This window comes from Monodelphis domestica, chromosome 1 (genome assembly GCF_027887165.1).
Source record: "Monodelphis domestica isolate mMonDom1 chromosome 1, mMonDom1.pri, whole genome shotgun sequence".
NCBI classification, from domain to species: domain Eukaryota; kingdom Metazoa; phylum Chordata; class Mammalia; order Didelphimorphia; family Didelphidae; genus Monodelphis; species Monodelphis domestica.
The window spans coordinates 643,326,648-643,348,993 of NC_077227.1; positions in this window are offsets into that span (position 1 = coordinate 643,326,648).

Below are 22,346 nucleotides of genomic sequence, written 5' to 3' on the forward strand. Positions count from 1 at the left end.
TTCACAACTCCACCAGCAATGCATTAATGTCTGACTTGGGACATGTTAAATGACTACCTCTCTCTCACCATCTCTACCTCCTGTCATCTCTGTCTTCCTTTGAGTCTCAGCCAAAATACCATCTCTTGAAAGGAGGCATTCCTAATCCCCCTTAATGCTAGTGCTTTCTGAGAATATCTTCAATTTATCGTATCTGTATATGCTTGTTTATAGGTTTTCTTCTCCATCTAACTATGAGATTCTTAAGAGGCAGAACTATTTTTCATCTTTATTTTTACCTTCTCTTCTTTTCATAGTACCTGGCACCTGGCAGGTGCTTGACAAATTATTATTGCTTCCCCACTATGACTTTTAGCTTCTTTATTCATAAAATAATTACCTTGAATTAGATGCCTTCTGAGATCTATTCACACTAACTGGGATACTATGACCATTTTTCCTTACTTCTCTTGATATTTTGTAAAACTTAAAATTATATCTTAATAAAATATTATATTTTGAAGGTTTATTACATGATCATTAGAAATCAAAGAATAAAGAGGATACAAAATGAGAACCATATGCCCACAGCTGGTTAGACATTTTCAAAATCCCCACCTTACCACCGTCACCACTGATTGCTGCATCATGCCAAAGAGGGCATGGGAGACATTATTATATTATATTAAATTATAGTGAATTTTGGGAAATACTAAGGACTTCTGGGGAATGAAGTCAAAGCTTCAAAATATCCATTAATATAATTTTGAACTAAAATAATAATAATAGCAATAATAATAAAGACCTAGCATTTATGTGGTGCTTCCAGGTTTATAAAGTACTGCTACATGTTTTGTCATTTGATCTTCTCAGTTGGAAAAAGTAAAACTAAGAGAGATTAGGTGACTTGCCCAGTCACAGGTATGATTTGAACTCTGGACTTCTTGACTCCAAGTCCAGCACTCTTACTATTTTTTAGGGATCTAAAGTGAACTATTCATCCTAGGTGACAGAGGGCAGCCAGTGATGCAATGGAGAGTGCCAGGTCTGGAATCAAGAAGACTCATTTTCCTGAGTTCAAATTTTCCTCAGACATTTTCTAGCTAGGTGACCCCCAGAACCCTCACTATAAAAGGTGTTGGAAAAGGAAATGGCAAACCACTCCATTGTCTTTTCCAAGAAAACTCCAGATGATATCACAAAGAATCAGAAATTATTTTAAAAAAGACTAAATATAGGTGATAGCATGTTAGCAGTATAAGGGACCTTAGAGATTATCTCATTAAACCCTATTTTACAAAGTAGGAAATTGAATCTCAGAGAGATAAGTTGACCTGTCCAAAGTCAACATGGCATAAATGGAATCACTATGACTAGAGATGAGGATTCCTAACCCCTAAGGTGGTAGACTTTCCATGACTGCATTTGGTTTACCATTTGATAGCCCATTACTTCATCTTACTTGGATGTGTTTTTATACCAGCTTATTTGATTTCCTTAGGGTTCTAACCAATGCAAAATAAAAGAATTATTTGTATACAGCATCATGTTTGTTTTTTTTCCCCCAATAAGTTTGCATCTTAGTTCAATCTTCAGGTTTCTTATATTTTCTGTGAATACATTTTCAATCCATCTTTTGTTATAAGAACTATCATAAAACCAACTTTTAATGAGTCCTAGAAGCAACCAAAGAGTGACTATCATAGGGCAACAGCTGGAACTCAAAGCCCAGGGAACTGTTTTAAACTTGCTGAAAAGCTAACCATAGGAAAATGGGAGGAAGCAACACTATGTGCACTGTGTCTCAGGAGCAAAAAACGGGCTGCTTGTTGCAAACTGTAACTTTGAATTATTTACTGTCTGTGAATTTCCTACTGGGAGAAAGCAAGCTTGATGCAGCAATAGTGGTCCAGAATAGATAGCAGGGTGAGAAGAGCTACTTATCACATACATAAAGACCCTAGCCAGCCTTGCTGAGCAATGAGGGCCATTCCACTATTAGAGCTACATCTTCCAAGGAGGTAAAACAAGGGAAGACAAGCAAATTTGGGGAATTGAAATGCCCTGTTTCCTACCTATCTTTATATTGTTTAAGAGAAGTCAAAGCTCAAGCAACCAACATACCTCCCACAGAGAGGAAATCATATTTTAGTCTTATTTGATTTCAACAATTTCTTCAACAATTATTTATTGCCTATCTATTTTGTGATTCACACTAAATAAGATGGGCTTCTATCCTCAAAAAGCTTATAATTTAGTTGAAAGACAAGACTGAAACACGGAAAAACTAGAGAATTCTTTTGAAAGGAGTCAGTCTGGATTAGACTAAAACTTTACCTTTACTTTGTGACAAATTACCTTACTTCCCTAACTCTACTTTGTCAATTATAAAATGACATAGGTAGACTAATTCATTTGTTAGGCCACTTCATATTATAAGCATCTATGATTTTAACATGGATCTATGAAATTTAGAAGTGACTGAACTTATTTCTGTACAAGTTATTTGTGGGGAATGGTGAGCTGGAACCAGATTGTGCCAATTCTTGAGAACCAATTCTTGAATTTTGGTTTTGAAATTTATATTTCACAATCATTAAATTCTATAAACCAGGACTCGATTTATTCTTTTGCTGACTGGCAATAGTGTTGAACTATGAAAATGATTAACAAAATGTCAGTAATTTGGATCAAAATTGTTTTGGGCCTATGATTTTTTTATTTGAGAATTGATTGTTAGACTTCCAGTCAAGATGGTGGCTTAGAGAAAGCTAAAGTTCAGATCTCCGGAAACCCTTCCCTACCGAACTCAAACCATATGCTCCTAGGGCACCGAAATTCAAAATGATCAACAGCATAGACCCCGGGAATCCTCCTCCTGGACCTGGACCAAAAGGTATGCCCCCCCCCCAAAAGCCAGAACCTGAGAACACTTGTACCTAAGGGGTAGGCAGAAGGAAGGTCCCAGGACCCATCCCCCCCAACCCAGAGCGCCCAGTCCAAGGCAGCAGAGGGAACCTCAGAGCCTCAGGGCCGGTTATTCTGAAGGCCACTTCCTGAAAACAACCTGACTCAGATGAGGGGGCACCCAACACAGGCAGCAGGGAAACATAGAGAGGTGGGGGGGGGAGGGGGAGAAGGGGAGGGAGCTTGTAACCCCCTGGCTGGATCCCTCCATCCGAGTCTCAAGGAAGGTCCCTGCCTCAAGTCATACTCAGTTCAATCCAAGGAAAGTTAATCCTATCAGGAGCCCTCCAAGCTCCTGGAAGCTGCGGCCCCTCCCCCCTCAGAGTGCTGGCTCTTCTGGCTGGCCAAGGCACAGAAACAAACACCCCGTGGAAAGGGCCAAACCAGGCTCAGAGCGTGGAAGTCAGGCAATGGAGAAGCATCGGGAGGGAACCGAGGAGGGCAGTAACACAGAAACACCAGCAATTCCTGGCTTCCCCGGGAAAACAGAACAACAACTGCATAGAACAGACAATCTGCCTAGGGCTAAAACCTCTGAACACCAGACAGATATAAGAAAAGCTAATCCTCCCCACTCAGATAGAGATGGCAAACTCCACAGAGAATTGATTGTTAAACATTTTGCCAGAACACCAGTTTGTGTAGGGCATCTTACAAGGAGTATGTGGATTGTGTTCTCTCCATAACAGAGGAAACACAGTATGCTAGGTGTTTATGTAAAGGGAATAAACAGGACTGGGAATCATGAAATTTGGGGTTCTACCTATATAGTCACTGCTCTGGCAGCTTCTTGATACATAAAGTGATGGATGTGAACTAGAATATCTCTCTGTATTCCCCAATGTATAGAATTCTATAATTCCTATGAGACTATATTTATTATTGTAGAGATAATTTCTTTATTTTCTCGTATATATACCACAGACTAATGAAGTCATACTGAAGAATGAATGTAGATTCTAAAGGCTTTAAAGGAACTTTGTCTCCTAGACAAGTTATCAAACCTTTAGTAAGGTCTTACTATGTGCCAGGCATTGTACAAAGCACTAAAAGACAAAAACAAAATAAAAACTGAAATAAAAATTTTCTCTTCTCAAATTGCTCACAGTCAGATGAGGAAAATAACATGTGAACAAACATATACAAACAGTATATATACAAAGTAAATTGGTGATTATTCAGAGGAAAGACATTAATATTATAGGGGATTAGGAATGGCTTCCAGGAGAAGGTAATATTCTAAGTAAGATCACCTAAATTGGGGAAGCCAGAAGACAGAAAAAAGAAGGGAGTGAATTCCAGGCTAAGGTAAAATCCAGTGAAGATGCCAGCCATCAGAAAATGCAGTTTCATGTTCAAGGAACAGCAAGAAGACCAGTGTTACTGGATTGCAGAGTATTTGATGCATAGTAAGGTGTAAGAAGACTGAAAAGGTAAGAAAGGGGCAAATTATGAACGTGTCTTAGAGAGGATAGGGAGTCACTGGAGTTTGCTGTATAGGGTGCAAAATGGTGAAATCTTCACATTAGGGCAATCAATTGAATAATTAAGTGAAGGATCATCTTGAGAAAAGACACTTGATGCAGAAAGACAAATGAGAAAGCTATTGCAATATTCCAGTGTGGTGACTGACTGCTAGAAACTCTCTTCAAAAAGTCTTCACCAGTATTTAACTCAATCATCATAAGGAACTGAATACAAGATACTAGATGCCAAAGCCATACCTTCTACTATGTCTATCTATGTACATGTACCCAACTTATTACCCCAATAGAATGTAAGGACTTACATAGACTGTGAGCGTTTTCATTTTTGCTTCTACATCCCAGGGAGCCTTGCTCCCAGGAGATATTCGGTAAATGTTTGTTGACTCAGATTGAATTACAATTTTAACAAGACCCCATAATAATATAAGAATCTTGTTTTCCATATGGGTGATTCTATCCAGAAAGTTCTCAAGCCTCCAGTTAGTTCTTTGGACTTTGATAACATGGACCATAGGAGACTTCTCTTCCCCATTACATTCACTGGTTAAAACTTTTATTCTGTCCCATTTTGCACCTTCTTCACCAAAGCTCTGTATACCCTAGTCTCCACCAAAGCTCTCTTGTACATTTGTTATAACCAGAACATTCTTTCTAGGGCAAACTTCTGTCATACCTTTTTAAGGAGCCTAAATGCCCTCAGTCAGGGGAAACTCTGCTTTTATGTTTCAAAAGGACCTCCTAGATCTTACAGAGAGCTCCTGGCATTAATCTGGGCAGAAGGTAAAGAAAAGCAGGGCTATAAAGTTCTTCAGTGGAGGTCTCAGGCATGACTTTTCAGCTATAACCTCTTCTCTAAAATGGAGCCAGGAAGATCAACCTCTTTTCATTGTAAGCAAGGGTCCATCAATACTGAATAAGGGCTATCTTTCATTTACCTGAGGGTATAGCTGCATGCACACAAATTGGCTTACCTGAATTCAGCTAACTTTACTCTGTGTACACACAGAGATACAGCTCGCTGATATATATATATATATATATAGATATATAGATAGATATATATACACATACAGATGTATATATGACCCATGCATACATATGTATGCATTTACATCTATATAGAGCCAGAGATGTGTGTGATACATAATACCACACGCCAAATATTGAGATCTATCTGTATACAAAGATATAGATATAGATATTCTCAATATCTAGCTTGAATGACTTTTTTCTTTCCAACTGGTTGTTTTGGCATGGATAGGCATGGGGCATGGAAAGGAAACCAGGTCAGGCTTCATTGTTCAGGCAGTACTGTATTTAGATTGAGCATTCACAATGCCAGTACCTTTAGTTTTGACTTCTGGAAGTCACCCAACTGAAGGCTAATCTACTTCCTTGAGCAATTAGGGGGTACGGTTTTGCATTCTGCACAGCACTGTGTGTAGTATAAAATAAATCCTTCTTAGAAGCACTAATTGTTGTATTAATATCATGATTATCATTACTGACTGTACCAAATGAAGAGTTTTACCCCAGAAACTGATTGCCTCTTTGCAGAAAGAGAAAGAAAAAGAAGTTTATAATTTCCCCTTAGTTTCAATCTAAAATATTTGCTTCTAGGAAGACTACATTTGGTAAGCTTTTATAATTCTCAATTGTCTTTTAAATAGTTTGAAGACATGCAGAAAGGAAAACTTGGATTTGCTCTAAGTGGGTTGTTTCTCAGGAAACTTCAAAGCTATGATCATATTCTTTGTTTAAATTGGGGAACATAGCAGGTTGTAGTGATTAGAAATGCTATTTGGAAATACTGGGAAGCTTCAGGGACTGAGGAGGGTAGTGGCACACCAAAGGGCAAAGGAAAGTGTGGGCAGAAACTGCTATAGTTGAAATTAGGGTAGCTCCTGGTATAATCTTCTATTCCCACACTTTTATCAGGAGACATCTAATTCTTCAGAATGATGATGATGATGATGATGATGATGATGATGACAAAAACTGACATTTAGATAGCACTTTAGCACTTAGCATATTCCCTGGCACATAGTAGGTATTTACAATTTTTAAGCTTATTGACTAACAGATTCCTTTAGGGTTGTTACAGTATTTAACATGCATAAACACAGTTGAAATGACAACAAATCAATGAGATAATGAGCATTATATTGATGAAGAGTTAAAATTTGCCTTTAAATTAAGTACCTTACCAAAAATCTGGGATCTCTAGTTTATATTAAAATATTTTGAAATAGAGTTGGCCTTATATAGAAATGTATTTGTAGCTAAATTGTTATAAATTGAAGGATAATTAAAAGTCCTCTTCCCCTCCCCTCAAAAGGCTTTTGCCTTAACTATTTCCCTCACAGTCTTAAAAAGTCATTCTTTAGGGAGTGCTGCCTTTGGGGAATTTCTGAGTTGAAATAATTAATATATCAGATAGTAATATTTGAGCAAACAATTTTTCAGCTTTCTGATCTCTCTTATAGCAGGCACAGAAAGAGTAGGAAATAAAAGAAGAGCCAATGGTTGCTGACCAGGAAGGAGAGAATCAGGATTAAGCTGAGAACCCTTGAAGACAAATATCACCTTCACACTTTTGTCTATAATCTTGCTTCTAAGTCTAACTGGATAAAGTGATTGGGTCTGATGGCCAGGAAGATCTGAATTTAGCTCCTATCTCAGACAGATACCATCTGGGTGACCATGGGCAAGTTCCCTAACATTTTTCAGCTTTAGGGTCCTCTTAGGAATCCTCTTAAATGAGGATAATAATAGCTTCTACTTTAAACTTCTTGTGATGATAGTATGAAATAACCTGTGCTCATAGCTTTGCATATTAAAATATTATTATATATATTTAGGTTCTGCTATTATGATTTATAGGAAAGGAGGAAAGGAAGGCCATACATAAGGGAAGAATCAAATATAAATAAAATTGAATTTATTAACAGGTAAGGGGAAGGTTTGGGGAATGGAATAGGGAAAGGGCTTAGCATCTGACTCTTACTCACTCTATTTACTTATCTAATTAACCTTACTCTGACTGTCTAACTAAAGACTATCAAGACAAAATTCCCCAGCAAACCCAGAATCTGACACAGAGTCAATGGTTGGTCATATATCAGGAATCCAAAATTGTGGTGTTCTCACATGGTCTCAGCAAAGTAGAGGTCTGCTCTCTAGTAACTGTCCACCAGAAGACTGGAGATTTCCTCTCACCCATAGCCAGTTGATTCTCAAAGGCCAATTGCGTGATGGATGGATTATCAGGATGTTTCAGTTATACACCTTTCTCCTTCTCCTTCTCCTTCTCCTTTCACCTCCAGAGTGTCAGTTGCAAACTGATTCTTGGAACTCTGACTCAACCAGCTCAGGAAAGATTCTATGTCACAAGACCTGTCAATCATTCTCTCGCTACTTTTACCTTCCCTTGCTATAGTTCCCTATTCATGATTCCCTTTTAATCCTCAGATTTCCTATGATCCAGAGCCCAGACAGTCTTCACTCACAGAGACTTTTTTTTGATTTGTAGTATGGTTGAGGAAGCAATAGGATTTGGGCCAAATTCCATTACTCTGTATTCATAGATATTTTTCCTCAAGGCCCGTGAGAACTGTTCATGAATAGTTGAGAGCCAAATTTGGCCCATTTAAAATATTATGATATTGTCCAAAATAATAATGATAATAACCTTGCATTGAATGCATACAGAATGCCAGAGCCTGTACGAAACACAGACCCAGTCCCATCTCTTTTCTAGTGGATGGTTAATATCAGCAAATCTTTTTATTCTCCAACCTGGTTGTAGGCATTCTTGAAAAACTGAGCCATTGCCTTCCTTCTAATATTGAATTTTGAATTGAATTCAATTGAAAATTTAATAATGCCAAGTGCTATTATCCTACAGGACTATTAATTTCTCTCCCCAGAAGTCATTAATACTTAAAATAAGTATATAGCCTTTTAACCTTTGTGACCATGACACTGGACAAGTCACTTAACCCCTACTGCCTAGGCCTTACTGCTCTTCTGCCTTAGAACCAATACACAATAGTTATTCAAAGATGGAAGGTAAAGGTTTTTTTTAAACTAAATAGATAAATAAAAACAAATAAATATAAAGACTGTTCATTTCATAAAGTATTCTTCAAAGAGGTCAAGTTCAATACGTAAAATTGATCTAAATCCTTTAGCTAATTCCACTGAATAACACTGTATCTACCCCTCTATAGAAAGATTCGTGTTCTTTTAATTGGTATCATCTGGCATCTGACAGTTTAATCCTAACAGCTTTTTGTCCCCCCTTGTTTAAAACTTTCTCTTTTTTGTAGGGGTGGAAGGAAGGAAGGAAGGAAGGAAGAAAGGAAGGAAGGAAGGAAGGAAGGAAGGAAGGAAGGAAGGAAGGAAGGAAGGAAGGAAGGAAGGAAGGAAGGAAGGAAGGAAGGAAGGAAGGAAAAGGAAATACACTCAGATAATTTATTAATTATCTTGATTTTATGACAGATATGACAGACTTCAGGAAACATCTGTAAAAATAACAGCCCATAAAATTGGCAAGGACAGAGAAAGAAAGAAAGACACACAGTGACAGAAAGAGAGAGTAAGACTGACTGACTTCAGGAGTGAGAGTAGGTAAGATTAAGTTGATGCCTAATAATGGCTCTATCCTTCTCTCCTTTGCTATGGTGTCTTTTAAAGTAATTACATGAAGTAATAGGAGAGGTAGAATAGCTATGAACAAGTTAATTGGGCCCTATTTGAATTTATAGGATTGCAATTCTGTGTAGCTGGGAATGCTATTCTGAAACCGAGTGGCAATCCCTCATCCAATCACCAAGGAACACCAGAAAGACTTGTGCTGTTACAGTAAAGGTTAACCAAACCATTGCATTATCTCTTTTTGTTCAGTAGCAGAATTGAAGAAGTGGTTGGAAAGAGATGTGACAGATATAAAATCAATCACTTAGACATTTCCTTATGTCCAACTTTGTTTCAGAATGCCATGCTTGTTCAAAAGCCTTCTGCACATTAGAGACAAGAATCAGGAATTAAGACATTTGCAAAGTGACTGCTTTCAAATCAGCGGCCATAGGAATTCTCAGCTTCGCTCATCTGCTCAGGCTCCCACCAACCACATGTCAGGCCCCCGCTTTTAGAATGGGAACCAAAGAAACTGAATCTCAAAGCAAGCTGGGGATTCAGAGAGATTCTAGAAATGAAGTGGGTTAGAATGTTTTGGGGTCTCAAGTTGTCCTGTTGTTCAAGTTGTCCCTGCCCTGTGATTCACTATCGCTGCTGTCAGTTCTTTAAGTTGGCTGATTGAGTTAAGGCCAGCTTTCTTTGTTGAAGGAGGAAAATTTGGATTTCAAATGAGAGAGACAGGGAGATGGAAACAGAGAAAAAGAGTTAGAGACAGGGAGAGATCAAGTCACAATGCAGTACCTTGTGCAATATATAGATCCTGCTTCCATTCACTGAAGAAATGATCAATTCAGTTCATCACTTCAGTGGTAACATCAGGGTGTGACCTACTAGCCAATGGGGCTTCTACTGTGTGAGGTTTCAGGGTCCTGATGGCACATTTTTACTGAGACCTGTCATGATTATACAGAGTGTCAGACAATGTAACAACAGGACACACCCACCATGAATGAGGAGTGTTCAGAATGATGTACAGCCTTGTCAGCCACAAACCCTTTACTTGTTCACAGAATGTCGCAGTGTTCCCAGCAGAAAGAATGCACCGAACAGACACAAATCAAAAGTTTTTTTGAGGACAGATTTTTCACCTTTTTCCCCAGGAATGAATAGCGCAAAAGTGTCTCAGAGTATTTTATTTTATTTTATTTTATTTTTAAATACCACATTCTGACTTGCCATTCTGTGTCTTGTTTGTCCCCTTGGATTCTTTAGGAAGTTACCTCTTTCAGCTTGCCTGAGTTGATCTCATTAATAAAAGAATGTCTTTACAGAAAAGAGTTTCTAAAATTATACTGTAGCCCAGAATTGCAGGAGTTGGCTTTTTCAGCCTGAAGATAAATTTCGAAAGCATTAAGCTTACTTTATCAAGCATTACACCTGACATTCTCTCATAAATTTTACATATATTTTAACTTATTTTAATATCGTGTGGACTTGGTTTAAAATATTCTCATGAAGTTACTAACATAAAGTTTCTCAGCCATAAATTAGTTGTTAAAAATTCTCAAGCCTAAACAAGATTCCTTGCCTTAAAATAACACCAGCATAGTTTTTCCTGGCTTAGATATCATACGCTTGATATATCAAAACTACCAGTGAATCAGTTGTTTTGCATTTGGAGAGATTAAATACATTTTGACATTTTTTTCCTGTTGAAAACATTTTCTTAGTTTTACATTTTCCAAACTCCTGACTAGAAGAAGAATTCTAACCTGACAACATGTGGTCACTTTTAAAGCATAGCTGAATACAATGAAGTGTATATTTATACATACATACATACATACATACATATGTATATATGTAGTCACTTTAAATATAAAAATTTAAATAAATAAATAAAAATTAAATAAATAAGTCACTTTAAATACATATATTTATGTATAATATATATTATAATTATATATATAGAAAGAAAGAAAGTCACTTTTAAAGGATTGTAGACTACAGTGAAGCTTATATGTGTACACATATATACACATACACACAGATATTGAGTACTGGTCTGTATTTATTAGTATTTAGATCACCACACACTTGTCCCAGGAGTTTTAAGCATGATAATCCTGCTGTTAGATTTCATGGAACATGATTGGATAACCAACATTCTGCTGCTGTATGTTCACTTAGGAATTCTTCTTTCCCTTCTATGTGAAGCATAACAGAGCCCCAAGATACCCCAGGTTTTTCTGCACACTCTTCCATTTTAATGGGATTAATTGGTCAGCCAATAGTAAATCTACATACATCAATGACTAATTGAGTGAGAAAAATCAGCCAAACCAGTTGTTGCAGTGAATTGCCCAGTCAGTTCTGTCATAATGCTGTGCTTGCTCAAAAAAAAAAAATATCCCACATATTGGAGATAGGAATCAGGAATGAAGAGATATGCAAAGTGGCTGTGTTCAAATCAGTGGCATATGAAAGGTCTTGAATTCCATCAAAAGAGTTGATTCAGAATAGACAGAGCTAGAGAGTCATCACTAGGCACTAAGGGATGCTAAGCACTCTATTGCTGAAAGGTTAAGCTTACTTCCAATGGGGTTAAATGAACTAAAAGACTAGAACCTTGATTTCATTCCTCTGAATTCACTGAAAATAAAGACCTATGATAAATATATATATATATGTACATATATATATAAATTCTATAAAATCTCAATTAATTGGGTCCTATCTATTTGGAGCACTCCATTTACCAGGATTCTCCCATCTTCCAAACACAATATTTAGGACATTTCATAATTTTAACAAGCTTAGAGCAGGGACATAATTAAAACAAACATACAAACAATTTTGAGATCAAACTATAAAGTCAGTTTTCATACAGGCCAATTTCTTATACTTTAAATATCTATAGTATTTCTAATATTCTTGTTGATTATTGTAAAACCCCAAGGCAATTACTAAGGAAATAATAATTTAATTAGATTCTACATACTATACCTAGCAAGGCAGGAAAATGGACTCAAACCTTAGAAATATGGTAGTTGGAAGTATGATATAAAAAAGGACATATCGTGATTAGGTTAACCAGAAACTTATTTCATTTTAACAAATATTTACTTTGTCTTTTATATGCAAGACACAAATAATACAAAGATGCCTCTGAGACTAAAAGAAAAAAAAAAACAGAGGTAAGGAAAGCAACCAGAGTTGGGGCAAGGAATTCACTACAAACATGAAGGAAAATGAGCAAAGGCACAGAGATGGCAAGAGTGGGATGAAAATAGGATAATTTATAAAAGAAGTAGAATTTAACAAGAAAAATAGCTATTTAGAAAGTGAGTGGTAGGAAAGATGGCTAGAGGACCAAAAATGGGGAAAACACATACAAAAATTTGTTTTTTATTCCAGAGGCAATGGGAACCTTTTGTTTAGGAAAGTGAAATGATCATATTGATGCATTAAAAATATTATTTGGTAGTGGTACTAGAGGAAAGTGAAGAGACTAGAGTCTAGAAACTAGGGGCAGGACAATCAATTAGAAAGTTTTTGTAATAATCAAGATGAGTTGACATGAAATGGGGGCTTATGCTATGATAGCTGCATTGCTTTGAAACTGAAGAAGAAACAACAGGGCTCTTGAAACAACAAGGTGACATCATAAGAAGGGTCAAAGATGAGTCCCACCCAGGGGATCAGATAGATAATAGAAGTACTATTGATGTTAATAGAAAAGTAATGGTGAGGAGGCAGGGCAAATATGGAGGAGGAAAAAATATGAATTCAGGGGTAAGTATATTGAATCTGAGGCCCAATTGAACCTATAGCAGAAAAGGTTAGCAGACAATAGGAAATATAATATTAGATAAATAAGGAAAGTTTGGGGTTGAGATACAAATTAAGGAGTCATCTGGACACAAACAATAATTCAATTAATAGGGACAGATGGGAAAACCAAGAGAGGATGTATAGAAAGGAGCACTGGTTCAAGGACAGAACCTTGATGGTAGTGGGGAGGCAGGGCATCAGTTTCTGTCAGAAAGGTGGGAAAGCAACAAAAGAGAGGAGGGGACAGTGATGCAGATGCCAAAAGAAGAATGGATGGTTATGGAAAAAATGGGGTCAATTGTTTCAGAGCGTTTAAAAAGGTAAAGATAAGAAAAAAGGCCATAGATTTGGTGAAAAGGAGATCAATGGTGACTTTAGGAAAGCTGCATCAAGCAGAGAAAAGGGAAAATTTAATTCATCAGAACACTGTGGAGTCCTAGAAAATCTAGCTAAGGAAGGCATACCAGGTAACCTGAGGGTTAGGAAGACCTGATTTCTAATCCTGCCCTTCACACATATTGGCTATAAGATCCTGAGCAAGTCAAGGAATCCCTCAGAAACTCAGGCAAGTAAGTTAAACTTTAATGGCAGAACAGTTCTTTATTCACAATAGAGGAGGGAACTACCTCATCAAGAATGAATGAACTATGCTAATGAAATGGCAGGTCTGGGACAAAAAATTATAATGTGAAAAAATTGCACTTTTTTCTACTATTCTGTACTTTGAATTTGTGGTCTTATCATCTGCCTTGCTACCACATCTTCTGGAGCAGAGATCGTGTTCTAGTAGCCTCAACCCTTTCAACTCTTGCTCTGAGGTCCTTGGATTGATGAATACCTTTTCTGGTCCAATATTTTTTTTAAACCCTTACCTTTCATCTTATAATCAATACTATGTATTGGTTCTAAGGCAGAAGTGTGGTAAGGGCTAGGCAATAGAGGTCAAGTGACTTACCCAAGGTCACACAGGTAGGAAGTGTCTGAAGCCAGATTTGAACCCAGGACCTCCCATTTCTGAGCCTGGCTCTCAATCCACTGAGCCACCCAGCTGCCCCCTCCTCGTCCAGCATTCACAAGGGTGCCTGCTACCACCTTGTATCACCATCAATCTCAGCCATTCTGCTTATCTATCATACTTCATTATGTGATCTGAACCCCTACTTTCAGTTACAATAATAAAAGAAAATGGTGATTTTTACTAGAGATAATGTGTCCGTCTATTTCATTGTGGTTTCCACTCATCATACCTATGACTTACTCAACCAAAATACCCTTACTTTTATACTCCCTTATATTTTGGTACTTTCTTGTTTTAGGATCTAAGTTCCTTCTGAAGGAACAAGTATCTCATCCCTTGAATTTGTATCCCCAGCACAGAGAGGTTGCATGGAATAGAATATTGACTTTGAAGTAGTAAAATTGTGGGTTGAAGATCTCTGACACATACTGTCTATGTGATCCTGGGAATGTTACTTGATCTCTGTCTCATTTCTTCCTCCATTAAATGAGAATAATAATTGAGCCTATTGTCCAGACTTCTTGTGAGGATATAATGAAATACTATTTGTCAAATGTATTTGAAATCTTGAAGCATATAAATGCTAGCTGTTATTACCAATGGAATTAAAGGACTACTCTATCCCTAGTACTTTACACACAGTAAGAGCATAATAAATGTTTTTCATTCGAGAAGTCTTGCTCCTCTTGATTCCCTGTTTATGCATTCTCCTAATTTATCTTTAAAGTAGATTCGAGGGGAATTTGACTTTGGAACACACTGATTTATTTGTATCTGAATTCTCAAAAAAATTACTTCAAAGTGACTGCTGAGTCACAATTGTGTTGGCCTGTCAGAATATTAAAACATTAGTTCATTAGGAGAGGTCATCTACTTCTGGGCAGTTGATCCAACACAGACCACCTTTGACTAGATATGGGTTGCATTACAGAATACAGATTGAGTATCCTAAGCACAAAATGATCATAATGAAATGTTCTTTGTGTTGATTTTAAGCTTTGACAAAAGTACAAATCTAGACACAAAGATTTCTTTGGCTCTTCCATAAGGCTAATATTTATTTTGCTTCTGTAGGATAATTCTTTGTTAGCCCTGGCAAAGGCCATTTTCCTGAACCATGACAGGGTATTGTGTAATAATTCATGGGATGGCTCTGAAGATAGATAGGCAGTTATTAAACTGAAGATAGGTTAATGATCTTAATAATTTCTGTAAAAAGAGTAGGTTCCATGTACCCTAGGTGTAGGGCTTTATGTGACCTTTGACCTTGTGGCTCCCTAGGACATATGTAATATTCACTCAAAGGATGATTAAGAAGTTGCTTTTTCTAATTTTCCATTTTTCTTTCTGGCAGTCCCCTATTTACAATGATTTTATTGCTGCATTTAAATAGGAATAACTCCATGGGTTCATCTTCTGATCCTTCCTTCTTACCCCAGACTTTGACAAACACAAGTCTGGATAATTGCAGAAGTTAAGGCATCTTATCATTTTGCAGATTTGTTTCTCCTTTCTTCAAAAAAGACAGTAAATGGTAGATTCAGGCTTTTCAGAATCTAGAGAGGGTGAGTGTTTCTTAAATGCATATAAATTAAATATATACACATATCAGATATGTATACATACATGGGTATGTGTAGACATATTTCCATGAGTCTTAGACTAGGTGGTTATTGCTTATGTGTTTTGCTCCCTCTCTTGCCCCCATCATTGCCAACTCTAAATTGGTTCAGGAATAGAAAGCCTATTTTGGTGAACAAGAGTTGCTATGTGAATGAGAAATATTATTGTTTTGATAGAAGGCCTTGTTACTGCAGTGGAGAGGGTGAGCAGCTGATGGAGAATAGCCAGGTAGGTATCCTCTGTGTTCACAATTCCAATAGATTCTCTATATTACTATGCAACATCTAACCAAAATTAAAAAAAAAAAAAAGCTTGTTTTTAGGGAAAAGCCCTCAGTGGGCAATACGCATAATATCCCCCTCTCTAGAAATTAGCCCTGTTTGAACTTGCCGGTTAAGATGGCGGCTTAGAGAAAGCTGAAGTTCAGATCTCCGGAAAACCCTTCCCGACCGATCTCAAACTAGAAGCTCCTAAGGCGCCGAAATTCAAAACGATCAACAGCACAGACCCTGGGAACCCTCCTCCTGGACCTGGACCCGGTTCAAAAGGTACGGCTCCCCTTAAAAGCCAGAACCCGAGATCCCTCGGACCTCAGGGGTAGGAGCGCAGAGTCCAAGGCTCCCGGAAGCGGCAGCCGCGCCGGGCTCAGAGAGCAGGGTCTGAGGAACAACAACCCTCAGGGTCTTCTACCCAAGTCCCAGTCCGGGTGAAAGTTACTGCCTGGGGCCTCCGCTGCAGAGAGCTGGTCAAAACAACAGCAACCCTCAGGGCGGGCAAGACAGCCTCACGGGCTGGATCCTGCTATCCAAGTCTCAGTGAAAGTCTGTGCTCTCGGAGCTTGGGGAAGCGGCAGCCCATCCCCCCGCAGGCCGAGGAAACAGCCTCACGGCCAGGGATTCTGAAGGCAACTTCCGGAAATCGAGCCAGGGGGAGAGTGTGGCCTCGTGGTCCGACCCTTCCATTCCAGTTCCAGTGAGGCATATTCAGTTTAACCCAGGGAAAGTCATAGAACCATCTGCCCAGGACTAAAGCCTCTGATCACCAGACAAAGACAAGAAAAGCCAATCCTCCATGTTCAGAGATGACAAACTCCACAGAAGCACAGAAGCCCCAAAATACCAAGAAAAATAAGAAGAAAGGGGCGACTCTGGACACATTCTATGGAGCCAAAATACAAAATACAGAGCAGATAGAAGAAGATATACAAGAAAATTCTCCAAAATCTTCCAAAGGAAACAGAAACTCTCCACAAACCTATGAAGAATTTGAATCAGAAAGGACCAAAAAGATGGAAGCCCTCTGGGAGGAAAAGTGGGAAATGATGCAAAAGAAATTCACGCATCTACAAAACCAGTTTGACCAAACTGTAAAAGAAAACCAGGCTTTAAAGCAAGAACTAATAAAGCAAAGCCAAAACACCAAGAAATTAGAAGAGAACATAAAATATCTCACCGACAAGGTGATAGATCTGGAAAACAGGGGGAGAAGAGAAAATTTAAGAATAATTGGACTCCCAGAAAAGCCAGAAATAAACACCAAACTGGACATGGTGATACAAGATATAATCAAAGAAAATTGCCCAGAGATTCTAGAACAAGGGGGCAATACAGCCACTGACAGAGCTCACAGAACACCTTCTACACTAAACCCCCAAAAGACAACTCCCAGGAATGTAATTGCCAAATTCCAAAGCTATCAAACAAAAGAAAAAATCCTACAGGAAGCCAGAAAAAGACAATTTAGATATAAAGGAATGCCAATCAGGGTCACACAAGACCTTGCAAGTTCTACGCTGAATGATCGTAAGGCATGGAACATGATCTTCAGAAAGGCAAGAGAGCTGGGTCTCCAACCAAGAATCAGCTACCCAGCAAAACTGACTATATACTTCCAAGGGAAAGTATGGGCATTCAACAAAATAGAAGACTTCCAACTTTTTGCAAAGAAAAGACCAGAGCTCTGTGGAAAGTTTGATACCGAAAATCAAAGAGCAAGGAATACCTGAAAAGGTAAATATTAAGGAAAGGGGAAAAATGTTATCTTCTTTTACTCAAACTCTCTTCTATAAGGACTACATTTATATCAACCTATGTATACTAATATGTGGGGAAAATGTAATGTATAAATAGGGGGTAAAGAAAGACCAAATAGAATAATGGTTCTCACACAAAGATTCACAGGGGAAGGGGAGGGGAAGAAAACTCCTATAAGAAGGAGAGGAAGGGGGGGGGGTTACTTAAACCTCAATCTCAGGGAAATCAACTCTGAGAGGGAAAAACATCCAGATCCATTGGGATCTTGAATTCTATCTTACCCAACAAGGGTAAGGAGAAGGGAAAACCAAGGGGGGGAGGGGGAGAGGGAGAACAAAAAGGGAGGGAAAGAGAGGGGGGAGGGGGAGGGAACAAAAAGGGAGGGACTAAAAAGGGAAACATCAAGGGAGGGGACAAGGGGGACTGATTCAAAGTAAATCACTGGACTAAAAGGTAGAGCCGAAGAAGAAAAGGTTAGAATTAGGGAAGGCAATCAAAATGCCAGGGAGTCCACAAATGACAATCATAACTTTGAACGTGAATGGGATGAACTCACCCATAAAATGTAGACGAATAGCTGAATGGATTAGAATCCAAAACCCTACCATATGTTGTCTTCAAGAAACACACATGAGGCGGGTTGACACCCACAAGGTCAGAATTAAAGGATGGAGTAAGACCTTCTGGGCCTCAACTGATAGAAAGAAGGCAGGAGTGGCAATCATGATATCTGATAAAGCCAATGCAAAAATAGACCTGATCAAAAGGGATAGGGAAGGTAATTATATTTTGTTAAAAGGGACTCTAGACAATGAGGAAATATCATTAATCAACATGTATGCACCAAATAATATAGCACCCAAATTTCTAATGGAGAAACTAGGAGAATTGAAGGAAGAAATAGACAATAAAACCATACTAGTGGGAGACTTAAACCAACCATTATCAAATTTAGACAAATCAAATCAAAAAATAAATAAGAAAGAGGTAAAAGAAGTGAATGAAATCTTAGAAAAATTAGAATTAATAGACATATGGAGAAAAATAAATAGGGATAAAAAGGAATACACCTTCTTCTCAGCACCACATGGCACATTCACAAAAATTGACCATACATTAGGTCACAGAAACATAGCACACAAATGCAAAAAAGCAGAAATAATGAATGCAGCCTTCTCAGATCACAAGGCAATAAAAATAATGATTAGTAATGGTACATGGAAAACCAAATCTAAAACCAATTGGAAATTAAACAATATGATACTCCAAAACCGTTTAGCTAAAGAAGAAATCATAGAAACAATTAATAATTTCATCAAGGAAAATGACAATGGCGAAACATCCTTTCAAACCTTTTGGGATGCAGCCAAAGCGGTAATCAGAGGCAAATTCATATCCCTGAAAGCTCATATTAACAAACAAGGGAGAGCAGAGATCAATCAATTGGAAATGCAATTGAAAAAACTCGAAAGCGATCAAATTAAAAACCCCCAGCAGAAAACCAAATTAGAAATCCTAAAAATTAAGGGAGAAATTAATAAAATCGAAAGTGATAGAACTATTGATTTAATAAATAAGACAAGAAGCTGGTACTTTGAAAAAACAAACAAAATAGACAAAGTACTGGTCAATCTAATTAAAAAAAGGAAGGAAGAAAAGCAAATTCACAGCATTAAAGATGAAAAGGGGGACAGCACCTCCAATGAGGAGGAAATTAAGGCAATCATTAGAAATTACTTTGCCCAATTATATGGCAATAAATACACCAATTTAGGAGAAATGGATGAATATATACAAAAATACAAACTGCCTAGACTAACAGAAGAGGAAATAGAATTCTTAAATAATCCCATATCAGAAATTGAAATCCATCAAGCCATCAAAGAACTTCCTAAGAAAAAATCCCCAGGGCCTGATGGATTCACCTGTGAATTCTATCAAACATTCAGAGAACAGTTAACCCCAATACTATACAAACTATTTGACATAATAAGCAAAGAGGGAGTTCTACCAAACTCCTTTTACGACACAAACATGGTACTGATTCCAAAACCAGGCAGGTCAAAAACAGAGAAAGAAAACTATAGACCAATCTCCCTAATGAATATAGATGCAAAAATTTTAAATAGGATACTAGCAAAAAGACTCCAGCAAGTGATCAGAAGGATCATTCACCATGATCAAGTAGGATTCATACCAGGGATGCAGGGCTGGTTCAACATTAGGAAAACCATCCACATAATTGACCACATCAACAAGCAAACTAGCAAGAACCACATGATTATCTCAATAGATGCAGAAAAAGCCTTTGATAAAATACAACACCCATTCCTATTAAAAACACTAGAAAGCATAGGAATAGAAAGGTCATTCCTAAAAATAATAAACAGTATATATCTAAAACCAACAGCTAATATCATCTGCAATGGGGATAAACTAGATGCATTCCCAATAAGATCAGGAGTGAAACAAGGATGCCCACTATCACCTCTACTATTTGACATTGTACTAGAAACACTAGCAGTAGCAATTAGAGAAGATAAAGAAATTGAAGGCATCAGAATAGGCAAGGAGGAGACCAAGTTATCACTCTTTGCGGATGACATGATGGTCTACTTAAAGAATCCTAGAGATTCAACCAAAAAGCTAATTGAAATAATCAACAACTTTAGCAAAGTTGCAGGATACAAAATAAACCCACATAAATCATCAGCTTTTCTATATATCTCCAACACAGCTCAGCAGCAAGAACTAGAAAGAGAAATCCCATTCAAAATCACCTTAGACAAAATAAAATACCTAGGAATCTATCTCCCAAGACAAACACAGGAACTATATGAACACAACTACAAAACACTCGCCACACAACTAAAACTAGACTTGAACAATTGGAAAAACATTAACTGCTCATGGATAGGACGAGCCAATATAATAAAAATGACCATCCTACCCAAACTTATTTATCTATTTAGTGCCATACCCATTGAACTACCAAAATACTTCTTCACTGATTTAGAAAAAACCATAACAAAGTTCATTTGGAAGAACAAAAGATCAAGGATATCCAGGGAAATAATGAAAAAAAACACATATGATGGGGGCCTTGCAGTCCCAGACCTCAAGCTATATTACAAAGCAGCAGTCATCAAAACAATTTGGTACTGGCTAAGAAACAGAAAGGAAGATCAGTGGAATAGACTGGGGGAAAACGACCTCAGCAAGACAGTATACGATAAACCCAAAGATCCCAGCTTTTGGGACAAAAATCCACTATTCGATAAAAACTGCTGGGAAAATTGGAAGACAGTGTGGGAGAGACTAGGAATAGATCAACACCTCACACCCTACACCAAGATAAATTCAAAATGGGTGAGTGACTTAAACATAAAGAAGGAAACCATAAGTAAATTGGGTAAACACAGAATAGTATACATGTCAGACCTTTGGGAGGGGAAAGGCTTTAAAACCAAGCAAGATATAGAAAGAATCACAAAATGTAAAATAAATAATTTTGACTACATCAAACTAAAAAGCTTTTGTACAAACAAAACCAATATAACTAAAATCAGAAGGAAAACAACAAATTGGGAAAAAATCTTCATAGAAATCTCTGACAAAGGTTTAATTACTCATATTTATAATGAGCTAAATCAATTGTACAAAAAATCAAGCCATTCTCCAATTGATAAATGGGCAAGGGAAATGGATAGGCAGTTCTCAGATAAAGAAATCAAAACTATTAACAAGCACATGAAGAAGTGTTCTACATCTCTTATAATCAGAGAGATGCAAATCAAAACAACTCTGAGATATCACCTCACACCTAGCAGATTGGCTAACATAACAGCAAAGGAAAGTAATGAATGCTGGAGGGGATGTGGCAAAGTAGGGACATTAATTCATTGCTGGTGGAGCTGTGAACTGATCCAACCATTCTGGAGGGCAATTTGGAACTATGCCCAAAGGGCGACAAAAGAATATCTACCCTTTGACCCAGCCATAGCACTGCTGGGTCTGTACCCCAAAGAGATAATGGACACAAAGACTTGTACAAAAATATTCATAGCTGCGCTCTTTGTGGTGGCCCAAAACTGGAAAACGAGGGGATGCCCATCAATTGGGGAATGGCTGAACAAACTGTGGTATATGTTGGTGATGGAATACTATTGTGCTCAAAGGAATAATAAAGTGGAGAAGTTCCATGGAGACTGGAACAACCTCCAGGAAGTGATGCAGAGCGAGAGGAGCAGAACCAGGAGAACATTGTACACAGAGACTAATACACTGTGGTATAATCGAACGTAATGGACTTCTACATTAGGGGCGGTGTAATGTCCCTGAACAACTTTCAGGGATCCAGGAGAAAAAAAAACACCATTCATAAGCAAAGGATAAACTATGGGAGTGGAAACACCGAGAAAAAGCAACTGCCTGAATACAGAGGTTGAGGGGACATGACAGAGGATAGACTTTAAATGAACACTCTAATGCAAATACTAACAACAAAGCAATGGGTTCAAATCAAGAAAACATCTAATGCCCAGTGGACTTACGCGTCGGCTATGGGGGGTGGGGGGAGGAAAAGAAAATGATCTATGTCTTTAACGAATAATGCTTGGAAATGATCAAATAAAATATATTTAAAAAAAAAAAAAGAAATTAGCCCTGTTTGCTGATGCCTGAATTGTCTCAAGTAGTTTCATGCAGCATTGGCAGTTATCACCATACTTATGATCGCACATTCAAAGTATGGATTCCCTGGCT